Raw genomic sequence first — 15,683 nt, 5'->3', positions numbered from 1 at the left:
CAATGGCCAGACCCAGAGTTGGAGCTGGGCTGAGCTCGGGTGCCATAATAACCCTTCTGCTTGGCTCAAGCTGACCCGACAACAAGTCGGAGAGGAGAACAATCTAGGGGCGTCTTGGCCATCTGGGTGCAACCAGCAAGACCTGTGCTCTCTCCACCCTGATCCTCTCTAGAGTCAGGGGTAACAATGGTAAGGGAGGGAATGCATACAATAGCCCCTGTGGCCAGGGGTGAGCTAGCGCGTCTACTCCCAGTGGACCTCAGTCTCTCTCCATGGAGAGCCATAGGGGGCAATGAGTGGACTCGGCTGTGGCAAAGAGGTAGATTTGTGCAGTCGAAACCTCTCCCAAATCTGTTTCACCACTTGAGGATGCAGTCTCCACTCTGAGCTGTCTGGAACTCTTCTGGACAGGCGATCTGCTGCTTTGTTGTCAACACCGGGGAGGTAAACTGTCCTGATGGAACGCAAGTTTCTGTGTGTCCAGGATAGGAGTCTGTGCATTGGTGGCCGCCTTGGTGGTTTATGCAGGCTATCTCTTTGGTATTGTCCGACCGGACCACTACATGCTTGTGCGCTAATTGCTGGCGAAAATAGGATAATGCCAGGCTCACTGCTTGCAGCTCTTGGGCATTTATGAGCTCTTGCTGCCAATGTCCCTTCCACTGACCTCTTATTCCTCTCCCATTCCAGACGGAGCCCCAGCCCAGGCTAGTCTGTAGTGACCACTTCCCTTCTGTGGGGGGATCCGAGGGGAGATCCGAGGTGCAGATTGCCGCAACAGAGACACCACTCCAGTGTCTTCCAGCATTGTCTGGACACTCTCACCAGCTGGTACCGATCTCAGACCGGGTGCACCTTGAACGTATTTACCCAGGCTTGAAGAAGGCTCTCAGCAGCCCTAGTGGAAGGATTCTCAAGGCAGGTGCCATCAGCCCCAACAACCTTTGATATACTTTGACTTGTAGCAGAGCATCCTCTCTGAATAGGGAAAGTGTGGCCTCCAATGACCGAATCCGACAGTGAGGCAAGCATACTCACAGAGTTCAGTTTGATCCCCAGGAACACTGTGAACTGAGAAGGTACGAAGTTGCTCTTCTGTTGATATATTGAGAGCCCTAACTTTGTCACATGATCTATGACCTGTTTCGTGTGTGCCTCTGCACGTGCTTTGGAATGCGCACAAACTAACCAATCGTCCAGAGAGTTTAGGATCCAAATACCCCGCAGCCTGAGTGGAGCCAGTGCTGCATCCATGCTCTTTGAAAATGTGCAAGGCACCAGCGAGAGGCCAAATGACAGCACGCAGAATTCGTACGCGTTGCCTAGAAAGGCGAAGCGCAGATATTTTCTGTGCGCAGGACAGATCCGGATGTGAAAGTAGGCATCTTGCGGACTGGAGGATACTCTGTGCTGTCAACATGTTGAACTTCCTCTGTTTGAGGAAGAAGTTGAGGACCCTGAGGTCCAGAAGTGGTCTGAAACCACCGCCCCTCTTGGGTACCAGGAAGTACCTGGAATTACCAGGCATTGAGCGTTCTTCTGCTGAAGATTGGCAATATCTTCGATCGCTCTGCTGGTTCGATGGTGGTGAGGAGAACACCCTTGAAGGATGGCGGACCTATGCGGAATTGTAGAGCGTATCCATGTCTCATTGTTGATAGCACCCAGGAGTCCTGGGTGCAGCCTTGCCATGGGTTGTTGCCATTGGTCAGTCCGGTTGTGGGGGGGTTTGGTGGCAGCCGAGGCCCCTCAGGGGCGGTCTCCCTTGGGCTTGGAAGGGGGCAGGTCTTTCTTAGGCCCCGGCCTCAGTCTTCAGCTGGAGAACCGGTTACCCCTGGCCTGCGATGGTCCCTTGCCGCTGGCTCTGCCTCTGCTGCTTGTCTACTCTAGGGTGGAGGGCGGTGTTCAGACCTTTTTACACCAGCAGGCTGTGAATGCCACCTTGGGCGCTGATGATAAGCTGGAATGTGCGAAAACATAGAGGCGACCTCCGTGGCCTTGAGCCTCTCAAGGCTCACATCAGTGGTCACCCCAAATGTCTGCCCTGGTGTAATAGGGGCATCCAGTAATGCCACCGTCTCGGTCTCCACGACCTTGGCTTGCTTCAGCTACAAATGCCGGTGTGCGGCCACCATCGCCTCCAGCAACCTCCCTGATGCCTGGCCTAACTCCCCCATTAGGTCAGTCATCGCCTTTGCTACCGCCGGGATCTCCCCTGTGTCTGCTTCTGTAGCCCTTTCCTGCAGCCTCTCTTCTAACTGGTTTTGGTAGAGCACCAGTATAGCCACGGCATTTGCTGCTCGGACTGACAGCCGATGCGTACGCCTTCCTAAGCGTCGCATCCGTTGTCCTGCAAGGCTTGGACGGACAGGTTGGATCCTTTTCCCTCTTGTTGAAGGTGGAACCTTACACCAAAACTGTGACAATGTCCCTGATAGTGGGGAATATGCCTAGGCCCGCTTCTTGGGCTCCTGCAGTGTGCAGTAGAGACTCTGCTGTTCTGGAGGCTGAGGGTGCAGATGCTGGGTTGCTCCAGGAGGAGCGCACCAGTTCCAGGAAGTCCTGGCATAAAGGGAGGGTATGTTTTGACCTTTCTGCTGTAGGAAGCGTCCGTGGCTGCAGCTGCACGCTGCATTAGTGCCCGGAACTCTTCCCTCTGTGACACATGCGGCAAGGCCTGCCCGATGCAAGTGGCTGGGTCTGAGACGTCCGATCTGGATGCCATGAAGGACAGCTTGCCTGGGCTAGGAGGTCTAGGTAGTGGGGATGGGGAACGAGACTGTTGGGGCTGGGACTGCCCGGTGGTAGGGGGCAGTCTGCCCTGTGATTTTAGTAGGGTCTCTAGCATGGTCTGCTGAGCCTTTACAGTCTCTACTAGCTCCGCAAAGCGCCGCTCGGCCGAGCTTGAGTGCCTTCAAGGCGACTCTGACAGGGATCGTCTGCGCCTGCGCGGCGACCACCTGTCCCCTGGTGAGCGTTCCCTTGAGCAGTACCGCCTCTGTGCTGACCATCTCACCTCCCCTGAGAGGTGTCTGTGCCTCTGTACCGGTGGTGGGGAAGGGGAGGGTGACCCAGGTATGCGGGAGAGCTCCCTGGTCACTGTAGCAGGGGGAGGGCCTAGAGGACCTCTGCGGAGGCCCTTGGACCACGGACCTCATTCTCCCATGACTCTGGTGGAGATAGGACTGCTCTCTGGTGCTTAGTTCTTCTAGAGAACTTCCTACACAGAGAGCAGTCCAGCTCACCTGCCAGTGCCTTGGCTACATTTTCTGACCCTAAGCATCTGGCGCAGGACTGGTGCTCATCATGTCTGGGCAGCTTCGCGGTGCACTGGTCATACTGGTGAACCCAGCAGAGGACCCAGTCGACTGTACCAATATGGCTTCGCAGGCGAAGCTGCTGCGCTCAGTGCCGATAGTAGTGCGATCGGTGCCAGGCTGTAGATGCTTTAAAACAATTCACCGGTGCCGAATCACTCGGTGCTGGGATGGGTGTCAAGGAGAGTGCTGTCGGTGCCGAGTGGTCGGTGCTGAGTCAATCGGCACTGAGATTGGTGCCGATGTGTAGTGCGTTCGGTGCCAGACTGCAGATGGCCCCGAGGCTATTCACCAGTGCCGAATAATCGGTGCCGGGATCGGCATCGAGAAGAGCGCGGTCAGTGCCGAGAAGTCGGTGCCGAGTGGATCTGTTCAAAGGTCGGTGCCGATGGTAGGCACGGTTGGTGCCGGGCTGTAGGTGGCGCCAAAGATTTACAACGGTGCCGAGTCAATCAAAAGTCGGTGGGAAAACAGATGTCGATACTGGGGTATGCAGCCGACTCAGTCAACGTAGTTGCCGAGAGCAAGCGCAGCCGTGCTAGGAGAGCCCGAGGCTTGAGAGGGGCACTGATTTATTTTTTTTTTGTTTTTTTTTCTCTCTGGTTGCTGTGACTGATTAAATCAGCATAGAGGATGGCGCCACGAGCCCATGGAGTCTCCTTGCAGCACCACAACAGCTCCCAACACGGTATATCAAACTACAGGAGGCCTTGTGCAGTGAAAAAGGGTAATGGCCGCTCGCCAATCTCGTAAGAGGGGTCGAAACCAGCTCTAGTCAGTAAACTGACATGAGAATCAGGCGAGACCACTCTTAATAATGCTCGAGAGCGTGATTTTACCATGGATGAAATAAATTTGGGGGTCGAAACCAACAAATCAGCCAACTTCGGTACAAGAAAGCACAAAGCAATGTGTGACCTGTCTCAGTGGAGTGAGAGAGAGACAGGAGGTGGAGGGACTTCCCCCTCATAGCATGGCCCTGATAGGGCAGCTTTTATATATATGCTCAATGATTGATGGTCAGAGAGGGCTCTTTCCCATTCGGTAATGGCTGTCATTCAATTGAAAGGGAATGAAACACATTCATCAGAAAACCGTTTTATTGTAATGATCTGAAATGGGATTGAATTCCATAGATGAGGGGTACAGATAATTATCTGTGACAGAATTTTTGTTCCTGGGTAGTAAGTGTTATTTCCTAATTGCTTATGCCTCAAAAGTATAGAAAATGGCTATTATTCCCCACAAACTTTGCTTTTTTGACCAGGACAGTGATATTTTGAAATTTACCTATTTCCAATGAGAAAACGAGTGAATTTGTGTCTTTTCATTCACATAAAGTCAGAAAAAAACAACATATGAATCCAAATGAACATGTATTTATACTAAAGTGATACAAAAATTACTACAAAAGATTTAGAAGTGAGTAGATTTTCGAGATTTATGATTATACTTTAAATCACTTTCACGAATCAGCCCCCAAATGTAGTCTCCCATCATGTTCTTGTTATACTGTCCTTGGTAGGGGCGTTCAAAGTTCAGTATATCCTGGTTGAAGAGCTCGCCTTGCTCCTCCGAGTACGCTCCCATGTTCTCCTTGAATTTATCAAGATGAGCATCAAGGATATGGACTTTGAAGGACATCCTACAGCCCATTGTGCCGTAGTTCTTCACCAGAGTCTCAACCAGCTCCACATAGTTTTCGGCCTTGTGATTGCCCAGGAAGCCCCGAACCACTGCGACAAAGCTGTTCCAAGCCGCTTTCTCCTTACTAGTGAGTTTCTTGGGGAATTCATTTGTGGGGAATAATAGCCATTTTCTATACTTTTGAGGCAAAAGCAATTAGGAAATAACACTTACTACCCAGGAACCAAAAAAAAAATTGTTACACGGTGTAATCAAATAATTTCAAGGATTCACCTGCTGGTGGTAAGAATAACTGACAGGAAGCCAGTGCTAGGATTTGAGTACTAACAAAGCCTTCCAAACCTTAATTTTGCCATCTTCACTGTGTACCTCAAAATGTTATACCTCAAAATGTTAATACAACTTTAGAAACAATAAATTTCTCCTTTTTTATAAGATATTTATAAAACTGTTTTATAAAATCAATAAGGCACTTGAGGGCATGGGTTTGTGCTGGATATTGTCACTTCTTGGTTGGTTGCCTAACAACACACCAAGAAGTGACAAGATCCATCACAACCCATGCCTTCCAGCCTTTTTGCTAAAACAATGTGGGCCCCTGTGGGACACCCTTCAGTCAATGGACCGAAGTTATACTTTTATTTTTATTGTGAGCACTGTGCTGTTTTTTTTTTCCTTATTGTTGTGGATGGTAACTGCTACTAAATGTCAAGGCTGTTGTGATGTAACCTCCACCTGTGGTGATTGGGAGCTGTCCCAGTCAAAACGCCCCTCGTTCATTCTCAGTTTCCTCCCGGAAGGTTTAAAAGTGGTCAGTGTCGGGACTGGGGAATAGACTGCTTTGATATGTGACCTGTTTCTGCCCTTTTTGTTGAAGGTATGGGACGCGATTTTTAACTTGCTGATGGTACCATTAGGGGTTTCATGCCAGGGATTCTTCTAAACTCGGTTTATTAAATGTTTTAATGTGCAAATCATTTTAGATAAAAAGGATAGACTGCTTTGATATGTGATCTGTTTCTCTCTTTTTATTGAATCCACAGCATGATTTCAGAGTGACTGAATCAGAGGAGATAGCACAGATTAATAAAGAGGATATATATTCTTATTCTAGATTTGTAAATTAGGTAGCCTGGGGTGTGTGCTAGTGTTGCCACTGGTTAGGGGAGGGGAAAAAATGTTGTTGACCAGCCTCTGTAACTAGAGAGCATGGTAGGATTGGCTTATGAAAACGTAGACAAAAGTATAGCAATTTAAGGGGCCCGGTCTGTTGAGCAAGTCAGATCTAGTGGTGCTGCAGCGAGTTGCTAAGACCTGCTGTACTATTGGTGCCAGATTTCCCCCTGAGCTAACTAATGTTGGTGCTGTTTTTATTGGAAGTGGGATACGGATCACCAATGGTGTGTATAGCCTGTGAAAAATGTGATGAAATAATATATATTGGAGAGACTGGAACAACTTTGCATGAAATAATTCAGAACCACCTTTAATTAATTAGAAATAAAAATAAAAAAAATGAATGAACCAATAGTACAGCACTTCATTCAATTCATTCAAAAGCTGAGCATGCTGATGCACTGGGGAAGCCAAATCAAGGGTGATCCTCAGAGCCAGCATTGCATTATAATATAAATATAAGTTTATATAAAATTATGTTAATTAGAATTAATACAGATTTAAAGATATAAGTAAAAATGATGCCACAATATATAGAACATCATTACATAAGAATAAATCACGAATTTGAATATAAACAATAACAATTATACAACACCTATAAATACCTCCAGTGTTTGTTTTGATTCACACACTCCCTTGAGAAAGATATGTACAACATATCAAAACGTTGGGCAGCTGGCTCTATATATATATATATATATATATATATATATATATATATATATATATATATATATATATATATATATGTACCACCAAATTAAGAGTACCTGAGTGTGGGGTACCTCAAATAACTTTTTGTTGGCTTTGCATGGCTTTGCATATACAGGGGTTACAGATTTGTTCAGTGGCTTTTAGCACCCCCATTTTAAAAATTGTTCGAGTGTCACTGAACTTGAACAGCCACTCCTTCACCCTTTGTTACAACTACATGAATCATTAATAGAAATTAACAAAATACAAATAAGTTACATGACTTAAAATTTCTTTGGAAATGAAAACTATAAATATCCCTTTAACATTTGAAACTGTTGCCCTGCATAGACTTGTTACTGTTTGTGTAGGAAAGATTACATCTGTTAGATAGAAGAGGAAGCCCTTTCATTCTGTGTATTGCCATTTCTTTTAAATATATATGGGAAAAAAAATCACTAAATTGACTGTGCTTGATTATAGGAAAAAAACACATCAGCATACAGTCAACTAAAAATGACCACCAGGGAACTGAGCGAGAGGAAGAAAACACCATGCCCTCTGTAATCATGGTTCAATAAATGTTCTCAAGTTCTTTGATAATGTGGACTGGGGAACTTTTTCAAACCATAATAGTTGACTGGAGAGTGTTTGGTTAATTAGGCAGGTTATTTACACTTATAATGTAAGGTCAAGCAGATCTGCAAGGAAACTTATATAATCCCTCTTTGAGCCAAGATAGAATCTGTTTGTCAAATAACCCAAGATGCTAATTAATACCAAATTTGCACTAATGAATAGTTTGTCTTTAACCTACAGGGGTATACCTAAACGTACACTTACACCACAGTCGATATTGCAATAACATTTGCATAACATGTGCACGCTTTCTTATATATAGTTGATGCACCATGAACATTAGTAGTATACTGTAGTTATTCCACTATTGAGGATTGACAAATAAACCGCATGCCACAGAAGAGGGCTAATTGGGTTGTTTACGGCTATCTACATGACTGAAATAAAAAAGTTACTTGATAAAAAAACACCACACAAGGGATCTGTAATAATAATAAAATCAATGGGAAAAAAACAAACAAAAAAACCAGCCAAAAACATTTACTGCAATATGGTCCTTCGAATGCCATGAGCCCACCGGGTGATTCTACTAATGAAGATTCACATAACCTCATTCTTATGGTTTATCAAATTCAAGTTTATATATATATATATATATATACAGCCTCACAAGGACATTCCTCTTCAACTCAATCATATTGGCTGCAATGCTTAGGGTATTTCTAAAGGTTTCTCATTCTTAATTAAAGACATTGGGAACTTTTAGTCAAAACATTTGTTATTAATTGACATTTTTTAAAATTCTCACTACATAGAAATTATATGTTTCGACACCGACCAAAAGGAAAGTAGTAAAAAATAAATACTCAGGACCTGCGGAGTGACACAATAATGCTTTAGCACGGCATCCTCCAGCACCCCAAACCCTGGGATTGAATATGCAGGGTCTCTTCATCTTGCCCTTCTCCTCCAAAAGTGTTCCGGCCTCTCCTCATTAAGAGCCAAGTGTCGCTGCATCAGGAAGTGTACCACAGCAGCCATCCTTAAGCCAATGATAGGTCTCTGCAGGTGTATGCTTTTATACAGCTCTTAGTTACTTGCTTCTACAATGGTTTGCACCTTGTAAGAAGAGGTGTAAAGTTCTTGGAAGGTCAGTAATTACCTTAGTGCAAGGCAAAATCCTTACATCACATTATAATATTTGCGCCGGCTTAGTATCCACATCCCGCCCAATTCCATGCTCTTTTCTTCATTTGAATGCATTTCAATATAATTTTAATGGAGTAATGATAGCATGTGCAAAATGCCTGTTGAACATCATTCTTTACATACGCTAAAATCAGACTTCATGGCTTCTAAACACGATTTATGGCTGCATTATGGGGGTTTTGCACCAGCAAATCACTTTGTGCGTATCCTTACATCTACCCCTATATGTGAAGCATCTGTTGTTGGAAACATTTCCCTACCTGACATACTGGAAATATTCACGCTCATAGGGCTGTGGGACATATGGTTTTGCAATCATTCTTTAAAAATGTTGGTCTCTAGTGAATTCATGTAGAGAAGCTTCCTTCCTTAGATTAACTCAACAAAATGTTTTTTGTTTTTTTTTCTCTCTTACATTTTAATTCCAAAATATTCTGCCAAGAAACAGTCTAGTTGATAACATATTTTTAATTTATTTCTGGAATACAGTCTACAGAAGACAGGAAAGCCTGTCTTCTCAAGATTTTTGGAAAGCTTTGTGATGAACCTAAGCAGCAAAGTTCATATGGCAGAGCTACTGAGCCCTGCCAGAAAGCAAAGCCAGCATTCACTGCAGACCTCAGGGGCTACACATTCCTTAGGTGCTTTAGTTTCCTTCTCATGTTGTGTAGATTTTCCCATTTGTCAAGGAGACATGCCCTGGATAACTGGCTTAAAGCTATCAAGAAAAAGACAACTATACCATTCATTTGAACAAGATCGAAGCAATGCACGCATTAGGGCTTTAATTCTTCTCTCTTCTTTCTTTCAGAGTCCCTGGGGACTAATACTGGGATATTTGGCAATGGGAAGCATTTAGATGAAAACAATATCATGTCTTTTCTAGCCATCTTGGTTCTATGCATGTACTCCCTGGTGCAAACCATACGGTCCAGAATTACAAGAAGGAAACAACGATAGTAATGCAGGTTATGAAATATTCTTGGTCTGACCAATTTACAAAACTTTTTTTTTCACTTGGAGCTCATCCACCATAAACCACTGCATAATATAAACGACAAGGGGCTTTATTCAGTAATCATTAGCAAACCGTTAAAAACATGCGCTGCAATTTATATACAGCACTGACACATTTTTGACTTATGAATACAACCCAATGGGTTGAAAGGCCCCATGATAACTATTCTTTGGGATTTTAGAACCTTTCTATTACTGTGACATCATGTATGGAACCTGTGGGATCACAATCATTTCTTTCCTCCAAGTGGTCAATAACACAGTTTCACATTTACGTCTTCTATACTGTATTTCAATGAATATAACATTTGTTGTTATCATAAGTATTCTTATTTTCAGTTTTATCCGTTTTTGTCAGCTATTATTATAATCTCATCTTCAGTATAGTTGCCCTCTCTATGCTTTTGGATACTGAGCTATTGTCTCACCTTGTACGGAAATACACCTGCATCAGTTGGGTATAGTCTGAGTTATGATGAATTACATGTTTAGGCTCATTTAAATGTATTAATTTCTGCAGCCTTGCGATATTAACAAGTTCCCTGCATCTATTTTGAATTTCACAGACTTGCGAATATATGCAAGATATTTCATGTTTTAATCTCCAGATATATCCACCAACAGGTACTTTACATAGAGGGTTGTTGGCCATTCTACATTTTGCTGGACATTCCCAGAGTTAAAGCCTTTGGCCCTGCATGCTGAAAAGATAGTCATGCTGACTGAAGTTAAGATAACGCGTTACCTGAGTGAAGTCTTCGAGCATTTTTGATTTACATTCTGGAAATAAAATTCCAGCCATCAAAGTGCAGCTTGAAATAACACTGACTTGTTTTCAGAAGACTGCAGGAATCAAGATTTACCTGCTCACTGCAATAGAGGTAACTTGTCATTCAAATACTGCCTCCTTATCAGTGGAGGAGAATAACATTCGGGTTAGCTTTTTCTAAAATTAGTTACAGTTGCAGGTATTTTAGACATTTTACAAACATGTTAATGGTATCTAAAATACAAAAAATAAATGCCTAAAACCTATAGACTGTTGAGATGACACTGCTGCAGGTGATACCAGGTTGACAATATCCTAGCAACCCGAGCGGCTGCTGTCTGTAACTCTAACATAATAAATGACAATATTCTTGTCACATTTCAGAAGCCTATGATAATGCGTGTGTTGGTATATAGTATTTTTGATTTGTCTTATTTTATGGATGTGTGATTTTTTTGGGGTGTGTGTGTGTGTGTGTGTATATATATATATATATATATATATATATATATATATATATATATATATATATATATATATATATATATATAATTATTTGATTAGCTTGCACTATAACCCAGTCACATGATTGAAAGGTAATCTCTTGCTGTTGCATATTAATTTGTTCAGCTTGTTTCACAGAGTAATGTAGTTTTGAGAGGTCCATGCAGGTACTTGGGAAGCCATCTTGAGGCAGGGAATGCAATTTAAAAGCTTTATACATGCAGCTCAAAAATGACCACACTATACAGAATGATTGAAAGATGCATATGGATACATAGAACAGCAGCATTGGTTACATTAAAATTGCATGACTCTGACACTTCCCAGATTTTTCCCATGTACTGCACAAGCATAAGTCCCTGCCTCGGAGCAGTATCTGCACGCTGCAGTCAGATGCAGACTACAGTCTGATCAGACCAGGGAAACAGGCCCTAATTAGACTGGTTAAGGAGAAACTGAAAGAAAGCAGCAAATTATTGTTATTAAGCAATCCCTCAGATTCCTGTTTCTAATTTGGAAATTAAATCATCCTTTAATCAAACTGTCGCCCTAAGCTTATACCACAGTTTTTAAAAAAATGTCCTGGAACACTGGAATTTTTTGTTGTGTTTAGAAAAAGTGAGCTCTGATTGATTTAGCATATTTATAACACTGAATTTTGGCATGGTTCAAGCTTGTTTGCATTATATTTTGCCTCAGTTCAGGTCCAAGAACAACAAAGATGTATTTTAAGTGAGTAGACATAAAATGGTTAAGGTTAATTGTAGCTTTCGGCAATGAAAAACACAAGTTGTGAGTCTGATTTTCATCTCAATGAAAACTATGTTTTAAAAATGTGAAACAGTGCTGATCTTAACCCTATCAGACAATTTATGCCAGGAATAGAGTGGCATAAATTTTTGGAATAGAGTGGCTACAGAATGTGCTTAACAAACAGACTTAGATCAATTGTTGTACACTAACATAGCATTTTTAGATGTAGCCTGTGACATTTCACACAAAACACCACATTTTTCATATTGTTCACACCTCAGAAAATATTATTTATTGATCTTATAAATATTGCATGAGTGAAAAGTCAGAGCTGGGCAAAGTCACAGAAATGAAAAGACACAAAATGGACTGATAATTATATATATATATATATATATATATATATATATATATATATATATATATATATATATATATATATATATATATATGGAGTATTAAGGTGTGTCCCCAGTGACTCATCGCGTGGAGTGTGAGGCGAGTCATGCAATCAGGAGCTTACATTTAAAACTGGAAGAGAAAACATGGGATAAATAACTCATTGGGAAGGGAAAAAAAGGGATTAAAAGACCTATCATTCTACTTTGTCATCACATTTGCAACAGGAGTCTGATATAGAGGGCCATATTTTCAAAATGTTTACTCCAGCCTGTAATCAACTTTTTTTTTTAAATAGATAAAATGTCTGTTTCTTTAATAAAACTAGAACCAAATGGTCAAGAAATATAATCCACAGCTGTTTGTTTCTCATTTCATAACATTTGCAGGATTTTGTCTCCTTTCCAAAATAAGGAGTTAATTAATTAAACTGGAGGTAACGCTTTGAAAATATGACCCAGAAGAGCATGTGTTGGCTTTATGCTGATATTTCAATTCAAACAGAGCAGGACAACAATTTGGAAGTAGATGGTTTATTGAACAGATTTATAACCTGGAAATACATTAGGATACACTGATTTTATGCAAGAGTTGAAGATTATAAGGTTTACTGATGAAAGATCATAGGCAGTGGATTCGGACCAGTGGATTGGCTTGGGATCACTGAACCCTGGCTTGGGATTGCAGATCCCCAGCTTGGAAAAACAGGAATGGAGCAGGAATACTGGGCATAGATGGCAGGAACCCCCAGCTTGGGGGCTAAGCAGCAAGAGTAGACAATGACATATACAAGTGAGAACACCACATGACATGAGTGAAAGCAAGCACATGAACAAACGTACATTCAAAAGAGACATGCAAGATCTGTGAAAGGAAACACATTAGAATAACAGAACACCAGTAAGCGAGGTTGGGTTATGTACTGCAGATAGAATGACTATTCTGTACAAAAAGTACAAAAAGTCTTGCACTCAGAAATGTTATCCTACATATTAAATATACTTTTTTCCTTTATGGCACTCTGTTTCCTGTCTTTCCTTTCTCTGGTTTTTAATCACTGTCAAATTAACAAATAAATAAATAAAAAACAACACATTTTCCTTACTTTATTTACAAAACCCAGTCTGTGCCAGTCACACATTTGTGGATATATCTGGAACACAACTTCTTCAATTGGGACGAGCTCTGTGGACTGTGGGTATATCTGGAGGTGCCCCCCTGTCTATATAAAAATATATTTTAGATATATTTTGTTTAATTCAGTCAAATATCATCCATAAATCTTCATTTGCTTTAATTAGCAGGTGATATACGCATTTACATATTTCTTCCTCTTGCAAATCACCAAGTACAGATATAAAAGGATGAAGGTGATTACTCCTTTCCCCCTTCATTTAACATCAGGAGTGCCCACATATCTGTAAGTAAACATGCTTAATAACACTTTAAGTGCCAGATTTTATGGTGTAAGTGATTCTTAATTGAACAACTGCAACCCAGCTACACCTAAGACACAGTCAGTCTGTTTCTGCTTTTGGAATGTGAGCATACTCATTAAAATGTATTGAAGGAAATACCCTAGTCTGTGACCCCTCTTTGCTTCTGGCCTGTTATACATACTTTCCTCATTCATGCTTTGGCTGAGCTCTCGTTCCTGCCGTTTATCAGATACAGACTGAGTGAAGCTTTGTTTGTGAAATTGTAAAGATGAATACAGTTTCTGTATGAAAAAAAAAAAAAAAAAAAAAAACTTTGCCGGCACACAGGATTCTTTTTCTGCAATGTTGAAAAACCTTCACAATAAAATTGTTACATTCAAATCTAAATTAATTTCCTTATAAAGTCTACACTTAGACCCGGAACTGGATTTTTTGCACTGCTTTTCTTTAATATTTTCAGCAAACTCTTTGTACCATTATGCTCATAATTATACACATTTCCAGATCATTGTCCTAAGATATTTGTCTTTTTTAAAGAGTGGTGTTTTACAATTCCTAAAGCAGTTTAACATGTGCTTGTCAGTAGGACTTGTTACTGTAGCAATGAATTAGAGCCACTTCCCTAGTGTGAAGCTGGAAAACTAGGGCTAGAGGTTAAAGTCATTATTAATTTTAATGAATACTATGGGGGTATATAGCATGATGCCAGACACTGGAGGAAATAACAGCAGTGTTAACCCTTAACACTGTTGCAGGTTTAACCTTATTAATTACACTGGTCTTGTGTATCTTGGAGGATCATGTATATGCGTGTTTTAAAGTCAGATGGCCACTTTAAAATGCACTTTAAGAAACATTCATCAACAGCTGTTGTGTATTCCTTAAGACTAAAAAAAGCCCATATAAGCATCTATTGCATTAACACAAGAATAGGCATCAACTACAGAATCCTTTATGACTAGGGCCCTGCAAAATTCACAGGAGAATTATAACAACAGGGCTAACCTGCAGTTCAGTCCTAAACCTCCAGATGTCTGTGTAGCCACTCCAGCTAAACTGATCTAAAGAATAATTAAGGGATCAACAAATTGCATTCTGGATAATTAGAAAATACCCCCTAATTACGAGGGACAATTATGGTCATTCTAGAAAATGACTTGCTGTTTTAGAAAAAATGGATGCACCAACAAAAGCATTTCTTTGAGAGATCGCACACAGCAATATCCACCTGGTGTCTCAACTCTCCATCATTGCAACACATGGTAAGTGACTAGTGGACCTCATACAGTGGTTTGAAAGCTGTAACGTTAGAGTTCATCAAATGTATAATAAAGTTGCAAAATTAATATATACATACCGAGCACCGGCACAAGAGTTGCACAGCACAGATGCCAGTAAAAACAAACTGTGTATTAAAACCTTCCACAAAGTTCCATGAAAAATTAACAAGCTACTACAACCCTGATCAATGTTTTATTCAACCAGCTCACATGTTTCTGAAGACAGTAAGAATTTTTGACCCACAAACAAGTTTGTAGTTTGGATAAAGAAACCCTCCCGTTCAATTCTATTCCAGGGTTTAATGCTTACTGTAAATCAAGGATATCGACTATATGCAAAAGGAAACAGTAGTGGAATTTCTTTGGCTTTGAAATTTGGAGAAATGCAGAATAACTATTCCCCAATTTAGCAATAAAGGCTAACATATATTTGTCAGTTGTTACCAGTTCTGTGGATGCTGAAAGAAATGTTTCTTCATATGGACAGGGTCACACAGCTTGATGATGGCCATCTGACTAAAACGTTGCTCTGTTTTTAAGTCTGTTGCATTGATCGTGAACTATACTGAGATATTCACATTTTCACAGAACAATGTCAATCAACAAAAGAAGACTGGTTTAACCAACTGATGATGCTTAAGTTAAACAGTAAAATATAATGCACAAGAACTGAGAATGGATTTTTTTGTTGCAAACATAAGTAACACTTATGGGTTCCTTATGAACATCCTTTTTTATGTTATATTCAAAGAACAAAACAAAACCAATGCCATTTAAATGGAGTACAATATTAGGTTACCTATACCTCAAAACTGTGGTGGTGTCCTGCAGACTATGCTGACTTTTCAACAACCTCTATCAGAATGTTTGTCCAAATTAAAATATAGGTCAGTGTTCC

The sequence above is a fragment of the Polyodon spathula genome, chromosome 15 (assembly GCF_017654505.1).
Source record: "Polyodon spathula isolate WHYD16114869_AA chromosome 15, ASM1765450v1, whole genome shotgun sequence".
Taxonomy (NCBI): Eukaryota; Metazoa; Chordata; class Actinopteri; order Acipenseriformes; family Polyodontidae; genus Polyodon; species Polyodon spathula.
The sequence above is the reverse complement of the archived record's forward strand: the minus strand, read 5'-3'. Positions refer to the sequence as shown.